The sequence below is a fragment of the Syngnathus floridae genome, unplaced genomic scaffold, assembly GCF_059516105.1.
Source record: "Syngnathus floridae isolate MCC-2025c unplaced genomic scaffold, RoL_Sflo_1.0 HiC_scaffold_55, whole genome shotgun sequence".
Classification (NCBI taxonomy): Eukaryota; Metazoa; Chordata; class Actinopteri; order Syngnathiformes; family Syngnathidae; genus Syngnathus; species Syngnathus floridae.
The window spans coordinates 30,188-54,852 of NW_028284084.1; the positions used below are offsets into that span (position 1 = coordinate 30,188).

General features: G+C 46.6%; 2 long non-coding RNA genes across 2 annotated transcripts; both read left to right on the top strand.

The window, feature by feature from the left end:
• Nucleotides 1-17,908: 17,908 nt before the first annotated feature.
• On the top strand, nucleotides 17,909-18,705 carry LOC148378266 (uncharacterized). The gene is made up of 2 exons (XR_015856041.1): nucleotides 17,909-18,033; nucleotides 18,403-18,705. It is a non-coding gene; the product is annotated as an uncharacterized LOC148378266 (long non-coding RNA).
• Nucleotides 18,706-19,703: 998 nt separating this feature from the next.
• Nucleotides 19,704-22,058, top strand: LOC148378267 (uncharacterized). The gene is made up of 4 exons (XR_015856031.1): nucleotides 19,704-19,904; nucleotides 20,082-20,128; nucleotides 20,252-20,329; nucleotides 21,892-22,058. It is a non-coding gene; the product is annotated as an uncharacterized LOC148378267 (long non-coding RNA).
• Nucleotides 22,059-24,665: the final 2,607 nt, after the last annotated feature.

A 24,665-nucleotide genomic window follows, 5' to 3' on the forward strand; every position in this document is an offset into this window, starting at 1 on the left:
AAACTTGATGTAACTCTACTTTTAACTGCCGTTTCAGATAAGCGGGTATTACGTCGCAGTCATGTGCCGTGGATATGACGTAATTGCCCGAACCTCCGCCAAAATTCAAATCTGTTGGCGCGATGGCCGTGAGCCACTGAGCAGCGACGATTATCAACAGAAATATCTTTATTTTCTGCTTGCAACTGGACCGTCTAGAGCGTACACGGTAAGTAACACTCATTGTGTTTAAGGAGATTTACGTTTGTAATAGCAGAAGTGTAGCCGCGTTGCGTTGTACGTGTGAAAATTGGTCGAGGCGAAATGTTAATGTTTAATTTCATTCCTTTAGGTTCCACGGTGTTTGTTGGCTGCAAGTTTTCCACTGCAAGAAGAGGCTCGTATCATTGACCAGGAGCGAGCTACAATGGTGAGTAGCCATAACATTTATGTTAAACACTTCCTATTTCATGTCTAACAGTACTTGATTTAACAAATAACCATAAATAAATACAGTGTGGGCACTGAAGTTAACATATGTGATTATACTGCCTAATCTGTCACGGAGTAGATTGTTGCAAAGTAATATAAGATCCAAAGTTGTAATTCAGAATAGTTTTCAAAAGAAGGCCATTAGAATTATATACAAGTCTGATTACCCTTAACATAACAACAAGCTATTAATTAAATCACAAATTCTTCAATTCAAAGATTTGGTAGATTATCAGACAAATAATGTCTAACAGTAATTGATTTAACACATCACGATAAGTAGATTGAGTGTGGGCACTCTCAAGTTAACAGATATGATTATACTGCCTAATCTGTTACAGAGTATGTTGTTGCCAAGTAATGTAGAATAGATCCAAAGTAGTAATCCAGAATAGTTTTGAAGAGGCCATTAGAATAATAAACAAATCTGATTACCTTGAACATAATAACAAGCTAAGTGTTTAATATGTCCTATGAAGTCAAAATTGGGCACCATCATGTGGTGAAATTTGGAATTGCATCACATCCAATTTTGCCTGGGAACAAACAGATTAAATAAATCTTAGTTTTGAATAAGCCACTCCTTCTCAAACAAGTAAACTCTGCCCATTTCGCGCAGTAGATGTTCTGTTAATATCTAGTATTTATACAAAGTCATAATTTAAATTGCTTTCAACCTTCATTCATCGGTTCAACCAACATTACTCGCTCTTATTACCAACTTGTATTGATTTAACTAAGCGTTTAATACTTCCTATCAGGTCTCAAGGCAAGATTTGGCAAAATACAATTTCAGCAAATCCAATTTTGCCAGGGAACAAAAATAGATTAAATAAACTAAATAAGTCTTCTTCCCATTAAATAAATCAGAAAAGTCTGTCTTGTAACCAGTCCTCTTCAAACAAGTAAAGTCTGCCCATTTTGTGCCGTAGATTTTGTGTCTATGCCTAGTATTTAAACAAAATCATAATTTAAACGACTTCTTTCCTTCATTCACTTTGGAAATTTGGAATTGCAGCAAATCGAATTTTGCCAGGGAACAAAAATAGATCAATTAAACTAAATAAGTCTTCTTCCCATTAAATAAATTAAAAAAGTCTGTCTTGTAACCAGTCCTTTTCAAACAAGTAAAGTCTGCCCATTTTGTGCCGTCGATTTTGTGTTAATGCCTAGTATTTATACAAAATCATAATTTAAAGGACTTCATTCCTTCATTCACTTTGGAAATTTGGAATTGCAGCACATCCAATTTTGCCTGGGAAGAAAAGTAGATTAAATAAATTTAATAAGTCTTACTACTTCCCATTAAATAAATTAAATACGTCTTACTTGTTCCCACTCCTTTACAAAAAAGTAGTTTAAAACGAGGTCCCTTCACTCAACCTTTAACCCTATTTATTCACCTTCTAGGCTAAGTGTTAAAGGCTAAGTGTTAAAGGCTAAGTGTTAAAGGCTAAGTGTTAGAGGCTAAGTGCCAGAGGCTAGGCGCCAGAGGCGAGTTATTGTGGGCTGAAGTTTTAGTGGGGTTAGTGTGAATACAATCCAAAAGAATACAACAGAATACAATACAATAGAATATAATACATAGATTAAATTCAATAGCTCTTACTACTTCCCATTAAATAAATTAAATACGTCTTACTTGTTCCCAATCCTTTTCAAAAAAGTAGTTTAAAACGAGGGCCCTTCACTCAACCTTTAACCTCAACCCCGCACGTCACATTGTGTTGTATCTGTGAATGTTGGTTGTGGCCAAATGATAGTTTTCTTTCATTCGTTTAGGTTCCACGGTGTTTGTTGGCTATGTTTTCCACTGTCAGAAGGATGAAAATACAAAGTACAACGCTTGGACGTGGGCGAAGACGTCACCGGTGAGTTCTTCCTTCCTATTTATTTACCTTCTAGATGCTAGAGGCTAAGTGTTAGAGGCTAAGTGTTAGAGGCTAAGTGTTAAACACAATACGAACAACACAACGATACTGCACTGAACAACACGATACCGCACTGAGAAACACGATACCGCACTGAACAACACGATACCGCACTGAACAACACCATGCCGCACTGAACACCATGCCACACTGAACAACACCATCCCGCACTGAACAACACCATGCCGCACTAAATAACACCATGCCGCACTGAACAACACCATGCCTCACTGAACGACACCATGCCGCACTGAAAGACACCATGCCGCACTGAACGACACCATGCCGCACTGAAAGACACCATCCCGCACTGAACACCATGCCGCACTGAACAACACCATCCTGCACTGAACAACACCATCCCGCACTGAACAACACCATGCCGCACTGAACAACATTATGCCGCACTGAACATTATGCCGCACTGAACAACACCATGCCGCACTGAACAACACCATGCCGCACTGAACAACACCATGCCGCACTGAACAACATTATGCCGCACTGAACAACATTATGTCGCACTGAACAACACCATGCCGCACTGAACAACACCATGCCGCACTGAACAACATTATGCCGCACTGAAAAACACCATGCCGCACTGAACAACACCATCCCGCACTGAACAACACCATGCCGCATTGAACAACACCATGCCGCACTGAACAACACCATGCTGCACTGAACAACATTATGCTGCACTGAACAACACGATCCTGCATTGAACAACACCATGCCGCACTGAACAACACCATCCTGCACTGAACAACACCATCCTGCACTGAACAACACCACCCCGCACTGAACAACACGATCCCGCATTGAACACCATCCCGCACTGAACAACACCATGCCGCACTGAACAACACCATTCCGCACTGAACAACACCATGCCGCACTGAACAACACCATGCCGCACTGAACAACACCATGCCGCACTGAACAACACCATGCCGCACTGAACAACATTATGCCGCACTGAACAACACCATGCCGCACTGAACAACACCATCCCGCACTGAACAACACCATGCCGCATTGAACAACACCATGCCGCACTGAACAACACCATCCTGCACTGAACAACACCATCCCGCACTGAACAACACCATGCCGCACTGAACAACATTATGGCGCACTGAACAACACCATGCCGCACTGAACAACACCATGCCGCACTGAACAACACCATGCCGCACTGAACAACACTATGCCGCAATGAACAACACCATCCCGCACTGAACAACACCATGCCGCACTGAGCAACACCATGCCGCACTGAACAACACCATCCTGCACTGAACAACACCATGCCGCACTGAACAACACCATTCCGCACTGAACAACACCATGCCGCACTGAACAACATTACGCTGCACTGAACAACACCATGCCGCACTGAACAACACCATGCCGCACTGAACAACACCATGCCGCATTGAACAACACCATGCCGCATTGAACAACACCATGCCGCACTGAACAACACCATCCTGCACTGAACAACACCATGCCGCATTGAACAACACCATGCCGCACTGAACAACACCATCCTGCACTGAACAACACCATCCCGCACTGAACAACACCATCCCGCATTGAACAACACCATCCTGCACTGAACAACACCATGCCGCACTGAACAACACCATGCCGCACTGAACAACACCATTCCGCACTGAACAACACCATGCCGCACTGAACAACACCATCCTGCACTGAACAACACCATCCCGCACTGAACAACACCATGCCGCATTGAACAACACCATCCTGCACTGAACAACACCATCCTGCACTGAACAACACCATGCCGCACTGAACAACACCATGCCGCACTGAACAACACCATGCCGCACTGAACAACACCATGCCGCACTGAACAACATTATGCCGCACTGAACAACATTATGTCGCACTGAACAACACCATGCCGCACTGAACAACACCATGCCGCACTGAACAACATTATGCCGCACTGAAAAACACCATGCCGCACTGAACAACACCATCCCGCACTGAACAACACCATGCCGCATTGAACAACACCATGCCGCACTGAACAACACCATGCTGCACTGAACAACATTATGCTGCACTGAACAACACGATCCTGCATTGAACAACACCATGCCACACTGAACAACACCATCCTGCACTGAACAACACCATCCTGCACTGAACAACACCACCCCGCACTGAACAACACGATCCCGCATTGAACACCATCCCGCACTGAACAACACCATGCCGCACTGAACAACACCATTCCGCACTGAACAACACCATGCCGCACTGAACAACACCATGCCGCACTGAACAACACCATGCCGCACTGAACAACACCATGCCGCACTGAACAACATTATGCCGCACTGAACAACACCATGCCGCACTGAACAACACCATCCCGCACTGAACAACACCATGCCGCATTGAACAACACCATGCCGCACTGAACAACACCATCCTGCACTGAACAACACCATCCCGCACTAAACAACACCATGCCGCACTGAACAACATTATGGCGCACTGGACAACATTATGCCGCACTGAACAACACCAAGCCGCACTGAACAACACCATGCCGCACTGAACAACACCATCCTGCACTGAACAACACCATGCCGCATTGAACAACACCATGCCGCACTGAACAACACCATCCTGCACTGAACAACACCATCCCGCACTGAACAACACCATCCCGCATTGAACAACACCATCCTGCACTGAACAACACCATGCCGCACTGAACAACACCATGCCGCACTGAACAACACCATTCCGCACTGAACAACACCATGCCGCACTGAACAACACCATCCTGCACTGAACAACACCATCCCGCACTGAACAACACCATGCCGCATTGAACAACACCATCCTGCACTGAACAACACCATCCTGCACTGAACAACACCATGCCGCACTGAACAACACCATGCCGCACTGAACAACACCATGCCGCACTGAACAACACCATGCCGCACTGAACAACATTATGCCGCACTGAACAACATTATGTCGCACTGAACAACACCATGCCGCACTGAACAACACCATGCCGCACTGAACAACATTATGCCGCACTGAAAAACACCATGCCGCACTGAACAACACCATCCCGCACTGAACAACACCATGCCGCATTGAACAACACCATGCCGCACTGAACAACACCATGCTGCACTGAACAACATTATGCTGCACTGAACAACACGATCCTGCATTGAACAACACCATGCCGCACTGAACAACACCATCCTGCACTGAACAACACCATCCTGCACTGAACAACACCACCCCGCACTGAACAACACGATCCCGCATTGAACACCATCCCGCACTGAACAACACCATGCCGCACTGAACAACACCATTCCGCACTGAACAACACCATGCCGCACTGAACAACACCATGCCGCACTGAACAACACCATGCCGCACTGAACAACACCATGCCGCACTGAACAACATTATGCCGCACTGAACAACACCATGCCGCACTGAACAACACCATGCCGCACTGAACAACACCATGCCGCATTGAACAACACCATGCCGCACTGAACAACACCATCCTGCACTGAACAACACCATCCCGCACTAAACAACACCATGCCGCACTGAACAACATTATGGCGCACTGGACAACATTATGCCGCACTGAACAACACCATGCCGCACTGAACAACACCATGCCGCACTGAACAACACCATGCCGCACTGAACAACACCATGCCGCACTGAACAACATTATGCCGCACTGAACAACACCATGCCGCACTGAACAACACCATGCCGCACTGAACAACACGATCCCGCATTGAACAACACCATCCTGCACTGAACAACACCATGCCGCACTGAACAACACCATGCCGCACTGAACAACACCATTCCGCACTGAACAACACCATGCCGCACTGAACGACACCATCCTGCACTGAACAACACCATCCCGCACTGAACAACACCATGCCGCATTAAACAACACCATGCCGCACTGAACAACACCATCCTGCACTGAACAACACCATGCCGCACTGAACAACACCATGCCGCACTGAACAACACCATGCCGCACTGAACAACATTATGCCGCACTGAACAACATTATGCCGCACTAAACAACATTATGTCGCACTGAACAACACCATGCCGCACTGAACAACACCATGCTGCACTGAACAACATTATGCCGCACTGAACAACACGATCCCGCATTGAACAACACCATCCCGCAGTGAACAACACCATGCCGCATTGAACAACACCATGCCGCACTGAACAACACCATGCTGCACTGAACAACATTATGCTGCACTGAACAACACGATCCTGCATTGAACAACACCATGCCGCACTGAACAACACCATCCTGCACTGAACAACACCATGCCGCACTGAACAACACCATGCCGCACTGAACAACATTATGCCGCACTGAAAAACACCATGCCGCACTGAACAACACCATCCCGCACTGAACAACACCATGCCGCATTGAACAACACCATGCCGCACTGAACAACACCATGCTGCACTGAACAACATTATGCTGCACTGAACAACACGATCCTGCATTCAACAACACCATGCCGCACTGAACAACACCATCCTGCACTGAACAACACCATCCTGCACTGAACAACACCACCCCGCACTGAACAACACGATCCCGCATTGAACAACACCATCCCGCACTGAACAACACCATGCCGCACTGAACAACACCATTCCGCACTGAACAACACCATGCCGCACTGAACAACACCATGCCGCACTGAACAACACCATGCCGCACTGAACAACACCATGCCGCACTGAACAACATTATGCCGCACTGAACAACACCATGCCGCACTGAACAACACCATCCCGCACTGAACAACACCATGCCGCATTGAACAACACCATGCCGCACTGAACAACACCATCCTGCACTGAACAACACCATCCCGCACTAAACAACACCATGCCGCACTGAACAACATTATGGCGCACTGGACAACATTATGCCGCACTGAACAACACCATGCCGCACTGAACAACACATGCCGCACTGAACAACACCATGCCGCACTGAACAACACCATGCCGCACTGAACAACATTATGCCGCACTGAACAACACCATGCCGCACTGAACAACACCATGCCGCACTGAACAACACGATCCCGCATTGAACAACACCATCCTGCACTGAACAACACCATGCCGCACTGAACAACACCATGCCGCACTGAACAACACCATTCCGCACTGAACAACACCATTCCGCACTGAACAACACCATGCCGCACTGAACAACACCATCCTGCACTGAACAACACCATCCCGCACTGAACAACACCATGCCGCATTGAACAACACCATGCCGCACTGAACAACACCATCCTGCACTGAACAACACCATGCCGCACTGAACAACACCATGCCGCACTGAACAACACCATGCCGCACTGAACAACATTATGCCGCACTGAACAACATTATGCCGCACTAAACAACATTATGTCGCACTGAACAACACCATGCCGCACTGAACAACACCATGCTGCACTGAACAACATTATGCCGCACTGAACAACACGATCCCGCATTGAACAACACCATCCCGCAGTGAACAACACCATGCCGCATTGAACAACACCATGCCGCACTGAACAACACCATGCTGCACTGAACAACATTATGCTGCACTGAACAACACGATCCTGCATTGAACAACACCATGCCGCACTGAACAACACCATCCTGCACTGAACAACACCTTTCCACACTGAACAACACCATGCCGCACTGAACAACACCATGCCGCACTGAACAACACCATGCCGCACTGAACAACACCATGCCGCACTGAACAACACCATGCCGCACTGAACAACACCATGCCGCAATGAACAACACCATCCCGCACTGAACAACACCATGCCGCATTGAACAACACCATGCCGCACTGAACAACACCATCCCGCACTGAACAACACCACCCCGCACTGAACAACACGATCCCGCATTGAACAACACCATCCCGGACTGAACAACACCATGCCGCACTGAACAACACCATTCCGCACTGAACAACACCATGCCGCACTGAACAACACCATGCCGCACTGAACAACACCATGCCGCACTGAACAACACCATGCCGCACTGAACAACATTATGCCGCACTGAACAACACCATGCCGCACTGAACAACACCATCCCGCACTGAACAACACCATGCCGCATTGAACAACACCATGCCGCACTGAACAACACCATCCTGCACTGAACAACACCATCCCGCACTGAACAACACCATGCCGCACTGAACAACATTATGGCGCACTGAACAACATTATGCCGCACTGAACAACACCATGCCGCACTGAACAACACCATGCCGCACTGAACAACACCATGCCGCACTGAACAACATTATGCCGCACTGAACAACATTATGCCGCACTGAACAACACCATGCCGCACTGAACAACACCATGCCGCACTGAACAACACCATGCCGCACTGAACAACACGACGTCGCACTGAACAACACGACGCCACACAGAACAACACGACGCCGCACAGAATAACACAATACCGCACAGAACAACACAATACCGCACAAACAGTTTTAGATAATATTACGTCGCAGTCATGTGACGCGGACATGACGTCAATAGGCGGAACTCACGGCAAAATTATAATCCGTGGGCGTGGCTTGCAACAGGAAGTAGGAAAGCGGCAGTTCTGGCAAACAAGACACAGCTGTTAGTAACACGATGACTAACAAGGCAAATATTTTTGTTTTCAGCTTGCAACTTGACCGTCTAGAGCGTACAAGGTAATTACAACTGTTTTTTTTTAGCCCTGAAAAGCAAGGGAGTGTGGCGTTTGGGAGGAATGTCGAACTCGGCGTCTGCTTCCAGCCACAGACGCCAAATTTCGATGATTATTTCGACTGGTCAACGGTTGTAAATTATTGCGTTGACTAAAAACTTTATTTAACTCTACTCTTAACTTTGCCGTTTCAGATATGCGGGTATTACACCGCGGAAATGACGTCAATAGGCTGAACTCTCGCCAAAATTCAAATCTGTGGGCGCAATGGCCTTGAGCGAGACACCGGATACAAACACGACGATTATCAACAGAAATATCTTTATTTTCCGCTTGCAAGTGGACCGTCTAGAGCGTACACGGTAAGTACAACTCATTGTGTTTAAAAAGATTTACGTTTGTGTAGTTTGCGTTGCGTTGTATCTGTGAATGTTGGTTGAGGCTAAATGTTAATGTTTAATTTCATTCCTTTAGGTTCCACGGTGTTTGTTGGCTGTATGTTTTCCACTGCAAGAAGAGGCTCGTATCATTGACCAGCAGGAGCTACAATGGTGAGTACCCCTTTCGTCTTCCATTTATGTTAAACACTTCCTATTTCATGTCTAACAGTACTCGATTTAACAAATAACCATAAATAAATACAGTGTGGGCAGTCACGTTAACATATGTGATTATCCTGCCTAATATGTTTATCACAAATATGTCACTAATCACTAATATGTTTATTTGTTTATCACAACACCTTTGGACCTTCAGCAATCGATTATTTCCCTTCATCTACATAGAGACAGAACGATGATGTCTTAAACATCTCATTCATTTCACCAAATAACTTCACGCAGGTGGATAACGGCCGTCTCGGTCACGCTATGTTGCGTGATGCAGTTTTGAAGAACCAAATGCATTTATTCAATGAATAAGTCAAGCTAGTTCTATGTTTATGATGTTGTAAGTTACGGTACCGATTGAAGTTGAGTTCGAAGCCAGTGGAAAACAGCGCTGCGTTTGTGCTCTCCAGGTACAAATGTTGTGATCTCTGACTGACGACCGGGCGAGACTCGAGTAAGAGATGTCCAAACGAGCTCCGGCAGGGCGGGCCAAGGCGGAGCGAACGGACGCCCTTCAGGCCGCCAATGACGAGCTGAGAACCAAACTGATGGACGTCCAGTTAGAACTTCAGCAGGAGAAGAACAAGGTGAAAACCTCAACAGACAGACACTGCCTGCCTCCCTGCCTGCCTCCCTGCCTGCCTCCCTGCCTGCCTCCCTCCCTCCCAGTTTTCCCGATGTAGATTAGACATGCGTGTGCCATGACTGTGTCAGCCTACATCAACAAATGCACCGAGGACGTCAGCACCACTAAGAATATCATCACCCGGGGCAACCAACGACCCTGGATGACTGAGGAGGTACGTCAAACGCTACGAGCGCGGAACTCTGCCTTCAAGTCTGGCGACAAGGAGACACTGAGGACAGCGAGAGCCAACTTGAACCGTGCCATCAGGATAGCGAAGCGAGACCGCAGTCGAAAATTTCAGGATCGTTTCCACGACGTCAAAAACATCAGGAGTATGTGGCAAGGCATACGGGCGATTACAGACTACAACTCACCCTCCCCCCCCCCGGTGGGTGTAGTTGATGCTGACTTTCTAAATGGTCTAAATAACTTCTTTGGGAGGTTCGAGGCACTAAACGGCACTCCAGCAGTTAAAACTGTCCCCCATCAGGAAGAGGAGGTACTCTGCCTTGACTCCGCCGATGTGTTGAAGACCCTGAGGAGAGTCAACCCCTGTAAGGCCCCTGGCCCCGACAACATTCCTGGGCGTGTGTTCAGGGAATGTGCAAGTCATCTGGCTGGGGTCATCACAGACATTTTTAACACCTCGCTGGGCCAAGCCACAGTGCCGGCGTGCTTTAAGACTGCCTCCATCATTCCGGTGCCGAAGAAACCTCAAATCACCTCATTTAATGATTACCGGCCTGTTGCACTGACTCCGGTTATGATGAAGTGCTTCGAAAGGCTGCTTAAAGGTCACATCGTTTCCAGACTCCCCCTATTATTTGACCCGTTCCAGTTTGCCGACCGGCAAAACCGCTCCACTCAGGACGCCATCTCCTCCGTTCTTCACCTGAGCCTGGCTCACCTGGAGGAGAAGAACACCCATGTGCGGAGGCTGTTCCTGGACTTCAGCTCAGCGTTTAACACCATCATCCCACAGCATCTGGTAGGAAAATTGGAACACCTGGGCTTCAACACCCCCCTTCGCAACTGGCTGCTAGACTTCCTCACCAACAGACCTCAGTCAGTCCGGGTCGGACAGAACACCTCTGATGTCATCACCCTCAGCACAGGCTCCCTTCAGGGCTGCGTCCTGAGCCCCCTGCTGTGCACCCTGATGACACACGACTGCGTCCTCAGGTTCACCACCAATCACATCGTGAAGTCAGCAGACGACACAACGGTGGTGGGGCTCATCAGAGACAACAACGACCTGGACTACAGAGAGGAGGTGGAGCAGCTGGTGGGCTGGTGCAGAGAAAACAGCCTGATCCTGAATGAGGAGAAGATGAAGGAGATCATCGTCGACTTCAGGAAAAAACAGCCTCACCACGCTCCACTGATCATCAACAGCTCAGGTGTGGAGGTGGTCAGCACCACCAAATTCCTGGGGGTCCACATCACAGAAGACCTCACCTGGACTATGAACACTACGGCACTGGTCAAGAGGGCACAGAAGCGCTTGTACTTCCTGCGGAGGATGAGGAGAGCCCACCTGCCCCCACCCATCATGAGGACGTTCTACAGGAGCACCATAGAGAGCATTCTGACAAGCTGTCTCTCTGTGTGGTGTGGAGGCTGCACCGCCTCCGATTGGAAGAACGTGAGGAGAGTGGTGAGGACAGCAGAGAGGATCATAGGGGCTCCTCTTCCCTCCATTCAGGACATTTCATCTCAGCGCTGCATGTCCCGTGCCCGTAACATCATCAATGACCCATCACACCCCCACCATGGACTGTTCTCCCTGCTGCCCTCTGGGAAGAGGTTTGCAGCATCCGCTGCAGGTCCACCAGGTTCTGCAACAGCTTTTTCCCTGCTGTCATCAGACTGTTGAACACTAGAACTGTTGAGCTCTAAACTGAACTCTGCATCACACATTCACAGAACTGTACTTTATGACACTACGGACCTCTATCTTGAACTATCTCGCACTACCAACTTTACTGAACTTGTATAAACCCTTTAAATAGAAGTTTAATACATGGTTTAGCATTCCTCTGCACACTCTTGAATACTGTTTTGCCTACTTGCACTATTGCATAATTATCACTGCTGCACTCTATACTTATTTTTAATATATATATATATATATATATAGTATATATGTATATATATATATTTTCATAGGATATGTTACTTCTATTCAACTGCAATATCACTACTTTGTTGTAAGACGTATGCAACGGAATTTCGTTTTGTATGCACCATGTGCAGACAAGATGACAATAAAGTTTGTCTAAGTCTAAGTCATGTCAGGTCAGCTGTCTGGAGAGAGAGAGAAGTCAGGACCTGCGGGCGGAGCACCACCGTGCCACCGCCGCCATGACGGAACTCAAAAGCAAACTCCATGAGGAGAAGCAGAAAGAGTTAGCCATTACCAGGGAGACATTACTGCGGCAGCATGAAATGGAGCTGATGAGAGTGATCAAAATCAAAGATGGAGAGATCCAGCGACTGAATGCCTTGGTCCTCAGCCTGAGGGACGGCTCCATGGACAAGGTGATCCGCTCTATCCGTGTCTGACTATCCGCACGCCACGTCGGGCTTCGATGCGGCCGCTACCGTATTGTGTAGCTTGTCCCCAGTAAGCGTCGCGGCGCTCCGTTGCGGTCTCAACGGCCCGGTGTGGCGCAATGTCTGCTCAGGTGAGGAGGGGGGGCGCTTTGCTGGCGGAGGTGGAGGAGACGCGGCGGTGTCGGGAGACCGAGCGGTGTCGCCTCCACCAGGAGCGCGGAAGAAGCCCTGGCAGCGGCCCAGCAGGCCTGGCAGTCCCGAGCGGCCGAGCTCCGATCGGCTCATCACCAGCATCGGGAGGAGCTGAGCCGAACCAAGAGAGACTGCGAGAGGGAGATCCGCCGACTGGTAGGACTGATCAGATGCGCGGTGCGTGGCTATGTTCCCAATTTCGTTGTATACCTGCAGTGCAATGACACCTAAGGCATTCTATTCTATTCTATTTCACAAGAAGAAAATGTCCGGTTGCTCGCTTCGCTTTTGTCACAGCAAAGGTGTTCTAGTCGATTCAAGAAAAAAATTGGCCGGTTGCTCTCTTTGTTTTTGTCACAATTCTGGCAAATGAGTTTGCCCGCCTGCCTGAGCGCTCCCCGTTTGTACATCCAGACGGATGAGATCAAGCTGAAAGACAGAGCGGTTAGTGTTTTGGATGAAGCCCTGGGGCCGGCCACGTCCACCGCCTTCAGCTGCAGACTCAGGCTGCCGAGCAGCAGATCGCTGCCCTGAGGGATTCCCAAAGGGCGGGCCTAAACTACCCTGGAAGTGGGGTCAACGCCGCTACTAGCAATCCTCTTCATTGCGTAAGCCACCTCATCACACACTTGCAGTACGCATGACTTAGTTCGTTGCTGGAGGAAGGTAGCACAAAAACAGTTTTGAACTTTGAACGAGTGCTTGTGTGTGTGTGTTGCGGGGCGTTTTCAGTCTCAGGAGGATCGGGACACGCGACGGTTTCATCTGAAAATCGCTGAGCTCAGCGCAGTCATCAGGAAACTGGAGGATCGAAACGCCCTGCTTTCTGAAGAGCGCAATGAACTGGTAATTTATTGACGGCACGCTTGAAGGTTTGCGCTACGTTTGATGCGCGCCATCCAGCGAGGCACCCATTGCGCTTGCTTATTAGTTGAGCGGCGCGGCGAGTCGGTTGCCTGGTAGATGTCTTTTATTGGGAGCCAAAGCCACGATTCCGTTCAAACCGATGCAAAAGGAATGGATACGTTCTGGCCCGCGTGTTGTGCGTCTTTCACATCCCGCACTTCATGCTTGCAGCTAAAGCGACTGAGAGAAACAGAAAGCCAGTTTCTGCCACTCCTGTACAAAAACAAACGCCTGAGCAGGAAGAATGAAGAACTCTCGCTGGTGCTGTGTCGCCTTGAAAACAAAGTGCGCTTTGTCACCCAGGAGAACGAGGAGATGGCAAGCTTGGTAAGTCGACGCGGACAACGGCGGCGTGCCAACAGAGTCCACTGCATTTGTGTTCCACAGAGAAGGCCTAGTTCGCTCAATGACCTGGACCGCGGTTGCGGCCAGCAGGACGGTGAAATGGAGTTCCTTCAAGTTGTGGAGCAGCGGCACATCATCGACGACTTGTCCAAGGTCTTCAGGCAGGCGACTCGGTGCACGTACGGCAGCGCCGCGCTCGCTCGCTGTCGCCAGGAAACCTTTTCCGTCCAAAGCTTGGCCGGCGGCCGCCATCCAAAAAATTGGCCCCTTAAATTCCGACCTTTCAAGCAGGAGCATTGTGCGCACGCGTTTGAACACGCTTTAGACTTGTTTTGCCGTTTTCAGCAGCTCAAAGCTCCCGTTTTGTCAGCGCCTTTGCCACTCGCTGTGCGCTGAAAACGACGGACTTGCCCGGCTGCTCAGCCCGTCAACCATGAGCCGCGAGCGCGACGTCATTGTCCGTAGGCAGCTAGTGGCAAAATGCACCCTGTTAGAGTTGCGCTCGCTCCAACTTATTTTGCAAGAACCACACGGGAGACAAGTAAGTTCTTTTGGACACCTGCAGGTGGAGAGTCCATCCGTTGTACGAATGAAGTCTGACTCTCGGCTCCTGCACGAGCATTTTAATTAAGAGAAACAGGGTGGGTGTAAGAGTGGATTGAATAGAGGAAGCCCTTGACCTCTAGTCAAAACATAGCAAGGGGTGTTTTACGACTTTGTGTAGGAAGGGATAAGCGATAGGGATAAATAAGGGATAAATAATATTATTTATTACAGGTCGCAGTCAAAGTCAAAGCAACACAATGATACGATAAAGATAATCTGGAAAACCCTGACACACCCTGTAGTTGTCACTTTTGGAAAAGACGAGCGTCCCTCCAATCATCGCCGGTGACGTGTTTTTCAGGCTCTGGAGACAGGAGCTCATGTCAGAAATGTCATTGTGAGTCGCGTTTGTTTCTGCGCCGGAGCCGTTCGTTCCCTTTGCATCCAAAGAATCTCAAAGGCGGATTATTTGTGTCGACAGGAGAGAGATTTGCTGCTACGATACCGACGTCGAGAATCTCTGAGGAGGAACAAAGCGTGAGGTCCTGCAAGGTGAGTCTGTTTGTTTGCGGCTGCTTGGTGTTGCGCAAGATGAAATGGCCTTTTTCTCGCTATCGTTCCTCTCGTCGATTCATCGTGAGGTGTCGCTTCAGTTTGTTCAGAGAGATGTTTGCTTCCGCGCCCGCAGGTCATCGAAACATTTTACGGCTACGACGAAGACGTGTTGGTGGACTCGGACGGATCGTCCTTGTCTTTTCACACCGACAGAACCCCCGACACGGAACCCGAAGAGGTAGCCCGCCATTTCTGCCAGCGTATTGGCACCAAACATTCCTCTTCAGCCTGGAATCGGACTCGTCTTTGCGTCGCGGGTGCTTTGTCGCCGGTCTGACTGATTCTGGTACTAGTGCTGTGTTGCATTGGTGTGTGCATGAAGAGGCGGAGCTTCGCTACCGCCAGCTGACGCAAGAATATCAAGCGCTGCAACGAGCCTACGCTCTGCTAGCCCAGACCAGCGAAAGGGGACTACGACGCCGAGAAGGAGATCAAGGTGGCGCCCCTTCCCGCAACCCCCGGCCGGGTCGCAGCCTCCCCGTTCTCACCCAGCCTCGGGTGTTCTCTGGTCTGAAAGGAGGAGGAGGAGCCTCCCTCCTCCTCCTTTCAGACCAGAGAAAAGCTGATGGTAGAAATGGGTCACTATCAAAGCAGAGTAGCAGATCTGGAGTCAGCGCTGAAGCAACAAGGACAGGTAAGCTCATCAATGAGCACACCTTTTTCTCAGACAAAATAGCTACATTCTTCAGTCACTCATCCGTCTGGCATTACTGGACCAACCCCCCCCCCCCCCCCGAACGTGGCTGGGAAAATGCGGAGAAAAGCAAATGTCATTTTCCAGTCAACCAAAGAATTTGTGGATGAAAATGACACAACATTCCAAAGCTGTCCACGCGTTTGTCTCTTCTAGAATGTCAAGTGGGTGGAGGAGAAGCAGCTGCTGCGTCAGAGCAATCAGCAGTTGGCCGAAAAGGTGACGGAAAGAAAGGCGCTGGGCGGAGTCGCTTGGCGTCACACCTGTCGGGAAGCCCCGCAGATGAGGTCTGACTGTCTTTTCAGGTCAGGCGGATGGAGGCGGAAGAAGCGCGTCTGAAAGAGCACATCCAGGATATCCGAGACCAAAACGAACTGCTTGAGTTCCGCATCCTGGAGCTGGAGGTGGGAAGACTCGCACAAGCGTGTTGAGGCCAGAGATGTGACGGACGGACGGACGGACGGACGGACGGATGCATGCCTCTGCCTTTCAGGAGAGGGAGTGGCGCTCCCCCGTCTTGAAGTTTCTGCAAGTCCGTTTCCCAGACGGCCTCAGCCCTTTGCAGATCTACTGCGAGGCCGAGGGCGTGAGCGTACGTAAGGCGTCCCTCGCAACCCTAACCTTAACCCGAGGTCCCAGAACACCTTACATTGCTCCTTGCGCCTTTCCCCCGGACATCGTCATCAGTGATCTGATGAAGAAGCTGGACATCCTGGGCTATAACGCCGTAAGTGTATGTCGAACTCCTTATGTTCGCACTCCACGAGACTCGGCGGCTCAAATGTGACTTTTGGAAGGCTTTGCGCTGAAAGAAGCTTGTTGACGCTGTGCCTTTGGGCTCTTGCAGAATCTCACCAACGAGGAGCAGGTGGTCGTGATTCACGCCAGGACCCTTCTCACCCTAGCCGAGAAGGTAACGCGCACGTCCACGCACGCTCTCGCATTCTGCTTATGTGACAGCAGCCTTTCCTCAGTGGTTAGAATACATCAAAGTGACCAAGTCAGCACTTCAACAGAAGATGTTGGACATTGAAAGTGAGAAGGTAGACAGACACGCGACATCAGCCAAGGGGAACTCCGGCAATGTGCCCCAACAATTCTGACCTTGAGCTGTGCTAGGATATGTTCTGCAAGCAGAAGGGCTACCTGGATGAAGAGTTGGACTTCAGGAAGTGTTCCATGGACCAGGCTCATAAGGTAAGCCGCCCTCAAATCTCCCGCCGGACCACTGATGGACGAGGATTGCGGCCCAGAGGATCCTGGAGCTGGAGGCCATGTTGTACGAGGCGCTACCGCAGCGGGACTGCCCCGCCACGGACGGCGAAAAAGCCAGCCACGCTGGCGTGAATGACGTGCTGACGGCGGATCAGAGAGAAGAGCTTAGGAGCGCCGTGGACCAATGGAAGCGAGCCCTGATGTGCGAGTTGAGGGAGCGCGACGCTTGCATCCTCCAAGAGAGAATGGATCTGCTGCACAGCGCGCAACAGGTAAGGGCCCAAAGCCAGCCCGGCACTTACTTGCACGCTTACTGGCTTTTGAATGCCACTTTCCATTTGTCCGTCCTAGAGGAACAAAGAGCTGAAAGAATTCATCGAAGCTCAGAAGAGACAAATCAAACAATTGGAGGAGAAGTTTCTGTTTCTCTTTCTATTCTTCTCCTTGGCCTTCATTCTGTGGCCCTAACACCAGCTGGTGAGTGAGCTCCAGCGGCACCGCACTCGACACCTCCGATACACTGCCAGCCGGTCTCAGACGTTGGCAGACGCTCCGATGCCAACGTATACCCCCCGCCACGGTGACAGAGGCACCGCGTCACACCGGCGCTCATCCAATCAGAAGGCAGGAAAAGCAAATTCACATGCAGGGCACTTTTGAACCAGAAGAGAGCGCCACAAAAAACGGTTGTTGCCCCAAACGCGCACTAAAAAGGGTCAGAATAACAAGAGTCCCACTGGCCAGCCGGGGCCACCCGTCCAGCTGTTTCTTCAGGGGGGAAAAAAATTGGAGTCACCGGTGAGTACATTTTGCATTTAGCTCTGCTTTTCTGCTTCTGTCTTCAAGTGTGTGGCATCCTGCGATCAAAGAGTCAGCCAACCCCAAAGCGGTTGACCTCAACGTCCCACCACCATGCCTACCAGAGCAGGTGACGTGATGCTTTGGACATCCTTCCGTCTCAGATGCCCAAAAGTACTCTTTGCCACATCTGCGGCAATACGGTGTCTTTTCAAAGGTGCAAATAAATCCAGCGTGGGCGGAACACGCACGTCTTCGGTTTTTCCCGCTTTGTTTGTGTGACAGCTGTTGTGAAAATTTTATACAAATAAAGTTGTATAGTACAGGTTTGGCCAAGCCGCAACTCCCGAACCGCATGCGGCTCTTTTATGTTCATATCAACATTTGTGTGTGTGTGTGTGTGTGGGGGGGGGGGGGGGGGGGGTTGTGCGTGTTGGCTTCACTTGAGTTCAATTTGGTATTTTGGTCAAAAGCGCATGTGGTGAAATTCCACAAAGTAGGATGGGCAAACACATTTCTTTAAACTATGAGTGTCAATTGGGCTCTCGAAATGGCAGGGAAAAGATGCACAGCAAAACGAAAATACGTAGATGAACACAGGACGTTTTAATCAGAGTGGGAAAGTTTCTATTTTTTGTTGAACGTGATGGCAAACCATTCTGCCTGATATGTCAGACCTCAGCGCATTTCAAAGATTCAAATCTTCAGCGCCATGCACTTCAGCTCACTCCATGCTAACATTGATCAGGCGTCGAACCCGCATCATCATGCTTAAGAGGTGGCCATGCTAACCAGTGCGCCATTATGTCAACGCATAATAACTAAGTCTACTGGTCAAAACAGCGGTTACTATATGACGTCGCTACGTCGTGGTCACGTGACGCAGACAAGACGTCAATGGACGTGGGCAGAGTTAACTTGTTTAAAAGGGAGTAGGCAGAAGAAATATTTAATTTATTTAAATCTATTTTGAGTGCACACCATTATGCCAATGCATAACAACTGTAAATCTACTAAACAAAACAGCGGTTGCTATATGACATCTGCCACGTCGTGGTCACGTGACATACGTGACGTCGATGGGCGTAACTTTCGCCGGAATTCAAATCCGCGGGGAGAGTTAACTTGTTTAAAAGAGAGTGGGCAGAAGAATTATTTAATTTATTTAAATCTATTTGGTGTGTGCGCCATTATGTCAATGCATAACAACTGTAAGTCTACTAAACAAAACAGCGGTTGCTATATGACGTCTGCCACGTCGTGGTCACGTGACGCGGACGTGACGTCGACGCCTACTTTACATCCCACCGATCACAGGACCCCTCGGCTGCATAACCGTGCCCCCTTCCCAACCAATCGGATTTGCTATACGCGAAAACGACGCCAATGGAAAGAGCTTCCGCCCAAATTTAAATCCGTGGGCGTGGCTCGCAGCAGGAAGTAGGAAAATGGCGGCGATGTTGACAAAGACACAGCGGATGGTAACATACGACTAACAAGAGAAATATTTTTATTTTCTGCTTGCAACTGGACCGTCCAGAGCGTACACGGTAAGTACAACTCATCGTTTTTAAAAAGAAGTACTTTTGTTGCCCTGAAAAGCGAGTGAGCGTGGCGTTTGTGGGGGACGTCGAATTTCGACGATTCTTTCTGGTCAACGGTTGTAAATGATTGTGTTGATTAAAAAAGAAAACTTGATGTAACTCTACTTTTAACTGCCGTTTCAGATAGATTTGGAATTGCATCACATCCAATTTTAACTAGAGCGTACACGGTAAGTAACACTCGTTGTGTTTAAGGAGATTTACGTTTGTAATAGCAGAAGTGTAGCCGCGTTGCGTTGTACGTGTGAATGTTGGTCCGGGCGAAATGTTAATGTTTAATTTCATTCCTTTAGGTTCCACGGTGTTTGTTGGCTGCAAGTTTTCCACTGCAAGAAGAGGCTCATATCATTGACCAGGAGCGAGCTACAATGGTGAGTAGCCATAACATTTATGTTAAACACTTCCTATTTCATGTCTAACAGTACTTGATTTAACAAATAACCATAAATAAATACAGTGTGGGCACTGAAGTTAACATATGTGATTATACTGCCTAATCTGTCACCGAGTAGATTGTTGCAAAGTAATATAAGATCCAAAGTTGTAATTCAGAATAGTTTTCAAAAGAAGGCCATTAGAATTATATACAATTCTGATTACCCTGAACAAGCTATTAATTAAATCACAAATTCTTCAATTCAAAGATTTGGTAGATTATCAGACAAATAATGTCTAACAGTAATTGATTTAACACATCACGATAAGTAGATTGTGTGGGCACTCTCAAGTTAACATATGTGATTATACTGCCTAATCTGTTACAGAGTATGTTGTTGCCAAGTAATGTAGAATAGATCCAAAGTAGTAATCCAGAATAGTTTTGAAGAGGCCATTAGAATGATAAACAAATCTGATTACCTTGAACATAATAACAAGCTAAGTGTTTAATATGTCCTATGAAGTCAAAATTGGGCACCATCATGTGGTGAAATTTGGAATTGCATCACATCCAATTTTGCCTGGGAACAAACAGATTACATAAATCTTAGTTTTGAATAAGCCACTCCTTCTCAAACAAGTAAACTCTGCCCATTTTGCGCAGTAGATGTTCTGTTAATATCTAGTATTTATACAAAGTCATAATTTAAATTGCTTTCAACCTTCATTCATCGGTTCAACCAACATTACTCGCTCTTATTACCAACTTGTATTGATTTAACTAAGCGTTTAATACTTCCTATCAGGTCTCAAATCGAGATTTGGCAAAATACAATTTCAGCAAATCCAATTTTGCCAGGGAACAAAAATAGATTAAATAAACTAAATAAGTCCTCTTCCCATTAAATAAATCAGAAAAGTCTGTCTTGTAACCAGTCCTCTTCAAACAAGTAAAGTCTGCCCATTTTGTGCCGTAGATTTTGTGTCTATGCCTAGTATTTAAACAAAATCATAATTTAAACGACTTCTTTCCTTCATTCACTTTGGAAATTTGGAATTGCAGCAAATCGAATTTTGGCAGGGAACAAAAATAGATCAATTAAACTAAATAAGTCTTCTTCCCATTAAATAAATTAAAAAAGTCTGTCTTGTAACCAGTCCTTTTCAAACAAGTAAAGTCTGCCCATTTTGTGCCGTCGATTTTGTGTTAATGCCTAGTATTTATACAAAATCATAATTTAAAGGACTTCATTCCTTCATTCACTTTGGAAATTTGGAATTGCAGCACATCAAATTTTGCCTGGGAAGAAAAGTAGATTAAATAAATTTAATAAGTCTTACTACTTCCCATTAAATAAATTAAATACGTCTTACTTGTTCCCACTCCTTTTCAAAACAGTAGTTTAAAACGAGGGCCCTTCACTCAATCTTTAACCTCAACCCCGCACGTTGTGTTGTATCTGTGAATGTTGGTTGTGGCCAAATGATAGTTTTCTTTCATTCGTTTAGGTTCCAAGAAAACTTGATGTAACTCTACTTTTAACTGCCGTTTCAGATAAGCGGGTATTACGTCGCAGTCAAATGCCGCGGATATGACGTAATTGCCCGAACCTCCGCCAAAATTCAAATCTGTTGGCGCGATGGCCGTGAGCCACTGAGCAGCGACGATTATCAACAGAAATATCTTTATTTTCTGCTTGCAACTGGACCGTCTAGAGCGTACACGGTAAGTAACACTCATTGTGTTTAAGGAGATTTACGTTTGTAATAGCAGAAGTGTAGCCGCGTTGCGTTGTACGTGTGAAAATTGGTCGAGGCGAAATGTTAATGTTTAATTTCATTCCTTTAGGTTCCACGGTGTTTGTTGGCTGCAAGTTTTCCACTGCAAGAAGAGGCTCGTATCATTGATCAGGAGCGAGCTACAATGGTGAGTAGCCATAACATTTATGTTAAACACTTCCTATTTCATGTCTAACAGTACTTGATTTAACAAATAACCATAAATAAATACAGTGTGGGCACTGAAGTTAACATATGTGATTATACTGCCTAATCTGTCACGGAGTAGATTGTTGCAAAGTAATATAAGATCCAAAGTTGTAATTCAGAATAGTTTTCAAAAGAAGGCCATTAGAATTATATACAAGTCTGATTACCCTGAACAAGCTATTAATTAAATCACAAATTCTTCAATTCAAAGATTTGGTAGATTATCAGACAAATAATGTCTAACAGTAATTGATTTAACACATCACGATAAGTAGATTGAGTGTGGGCACTCTCAAGTTAACATATGTGATTATACTGCCTAATCTGTTACAGAGTATGTTGTTGCCAAGTAATGTAGAATAGATCCAAAGTAGTAATCCAGAATAGTTTTGAAGAGGCCATTAGAATGATAAACAAATCTGATTACCTTGAACATAATAACAAGCTAAGTGTTTAATATGTCCTATGAAGTCAAAATTGGGCACCATCATGTGGTGAAATTAGGAATTGCATCACATCCAATTTTGCCTGGGAACAAACAGATTACATAAATCTTAGTTTTGAATAAGCCACTCCTTCTCAAGCAAGTAAACTCTGCCCATTTTGCGCAGTAGATGTTCTGTTAATATCTAGTATTTATACAAAGTCATAATTTAAATTGCTTTCAACCTTCATTCATCGGTTCAACCAACATTACTCGCTCTTATTACCAACTTGTATTGATTTAACTAAGCGTTTAATACTTCCTATCAGGTCTCAAATCGAGATTTGGCAAAATACAATTTCAGCAAATCCAATTTTGCCAGGGAACAAAAATAGATTAAATAAACTAAATAAGTCCTCTTCCCATTAAATAAATCAGAAAAGTCTGTCTTGTAACCAGTCCTCTTCAAACAAGTAAAGTCTGCCCATTTTGTGCCGTAGATTTTGTGTCTATGCCTAGTATTTAAACAAAATCATAATTTAAACGACTTCTTTCCTTCATTCACTTTGGAAATTTGGAATTGCAGCAAATCGAATTTTGGCAGGGAACAAAAATAGATCAATTAAACTAAATAAGTCTTCTTCCCATTAAATAAATTAAAAAAGTCTGTCTTGTAACCAGTCCTTTTCAAACAAGTAAAGTCTGCCCATTTTGTGCCATCGATTTTGTGTTAATGCCTAGTATTTATACAAAATCATAATTTAAAGGACTTCATTCCTTCATTCACTTTGGAAATTTGGAATTGCAGCACATCAAATTTTGCCTGGGAAGAAAAGTAGATTAAATAAATTTAATAAGTCTTACTACTTCCCATTAAATAAATTAAATACGTCTTACTTGTTCCCACTCCTTTTCAAAACAGTAGTTTAAAACGAGGGCCCTTCACTCAATCTTTAACCCCAACCCCGCACGTTGTGTTGTATCTGTGAATGTTGGTTGTGGCCAAATGATAGTTTTCTTTCATTCGTTTAGGTTCCAAGAAAACTTGATGTAACTCTACTTTTAACTGCCGTTTCAGATAAGCGGGTATTACGTCGCAGTCATGTGCCGTGGATATGACGTAATTGCCCGAACCTCCGCCAAAATTCAAATCTGTTGGCGCGATGGCCGTGAGCCACTGAGCAGCGACGATTATCAACAGAAATATCTTTATTTTCTGCTTGCAACTGGACCGTCTAGAGCGTACACGGTAAGTAACACTCATTGTGTTTAAGGAGATTTACGTTTGTAATAGCAGAAGTGTAGCCGCGTTGCGTTGTACGTGTGAAAATTGGTCGAGGCGAAATGTTAATGTTTAATTTCATTCCTTTAGGTTCCACGGTGTTTGTTGGCTGCAAGTTTTCCACTGCAAGAAGAGGCTCGTATCATTGACCAGGAGCGAGCTACAATGGTGAGTAGCCATAACATTTATGTTAAACACTTCCTATTTCATGTCTAACAGTACTTGATTTAACAAATAACCATAAATAAATACAGTGTGGGCACTGAAGTTAACATATGTGATTATACTGCCTAATCTGTCACGGAGTAGATTGTTGCAAAGTAATATAAGATCCAAAGTTGTAATTCAGAATAGTTTTCAAAAGAAGGCCATTAGAATTATATACAAGTCTGATTACCCTTAACATAACAACAAGCTATTAATTAAATCACAAATTCTTCAATTCAAAGATTTGGTAGATTATCAGACAAATAATGTCTAACAGTAATTGATTTAACACATCACGATAAGTAGATTGAGTGTGGGCACTCTCAAGTTAACAGATATGATTATACTGCCTAATCTGTTACAGAGTATGTTGTTGCCAAGTAATGTAGAATAGATCCAAAGTAGTAATCCAGAATAGTTTTGAAGA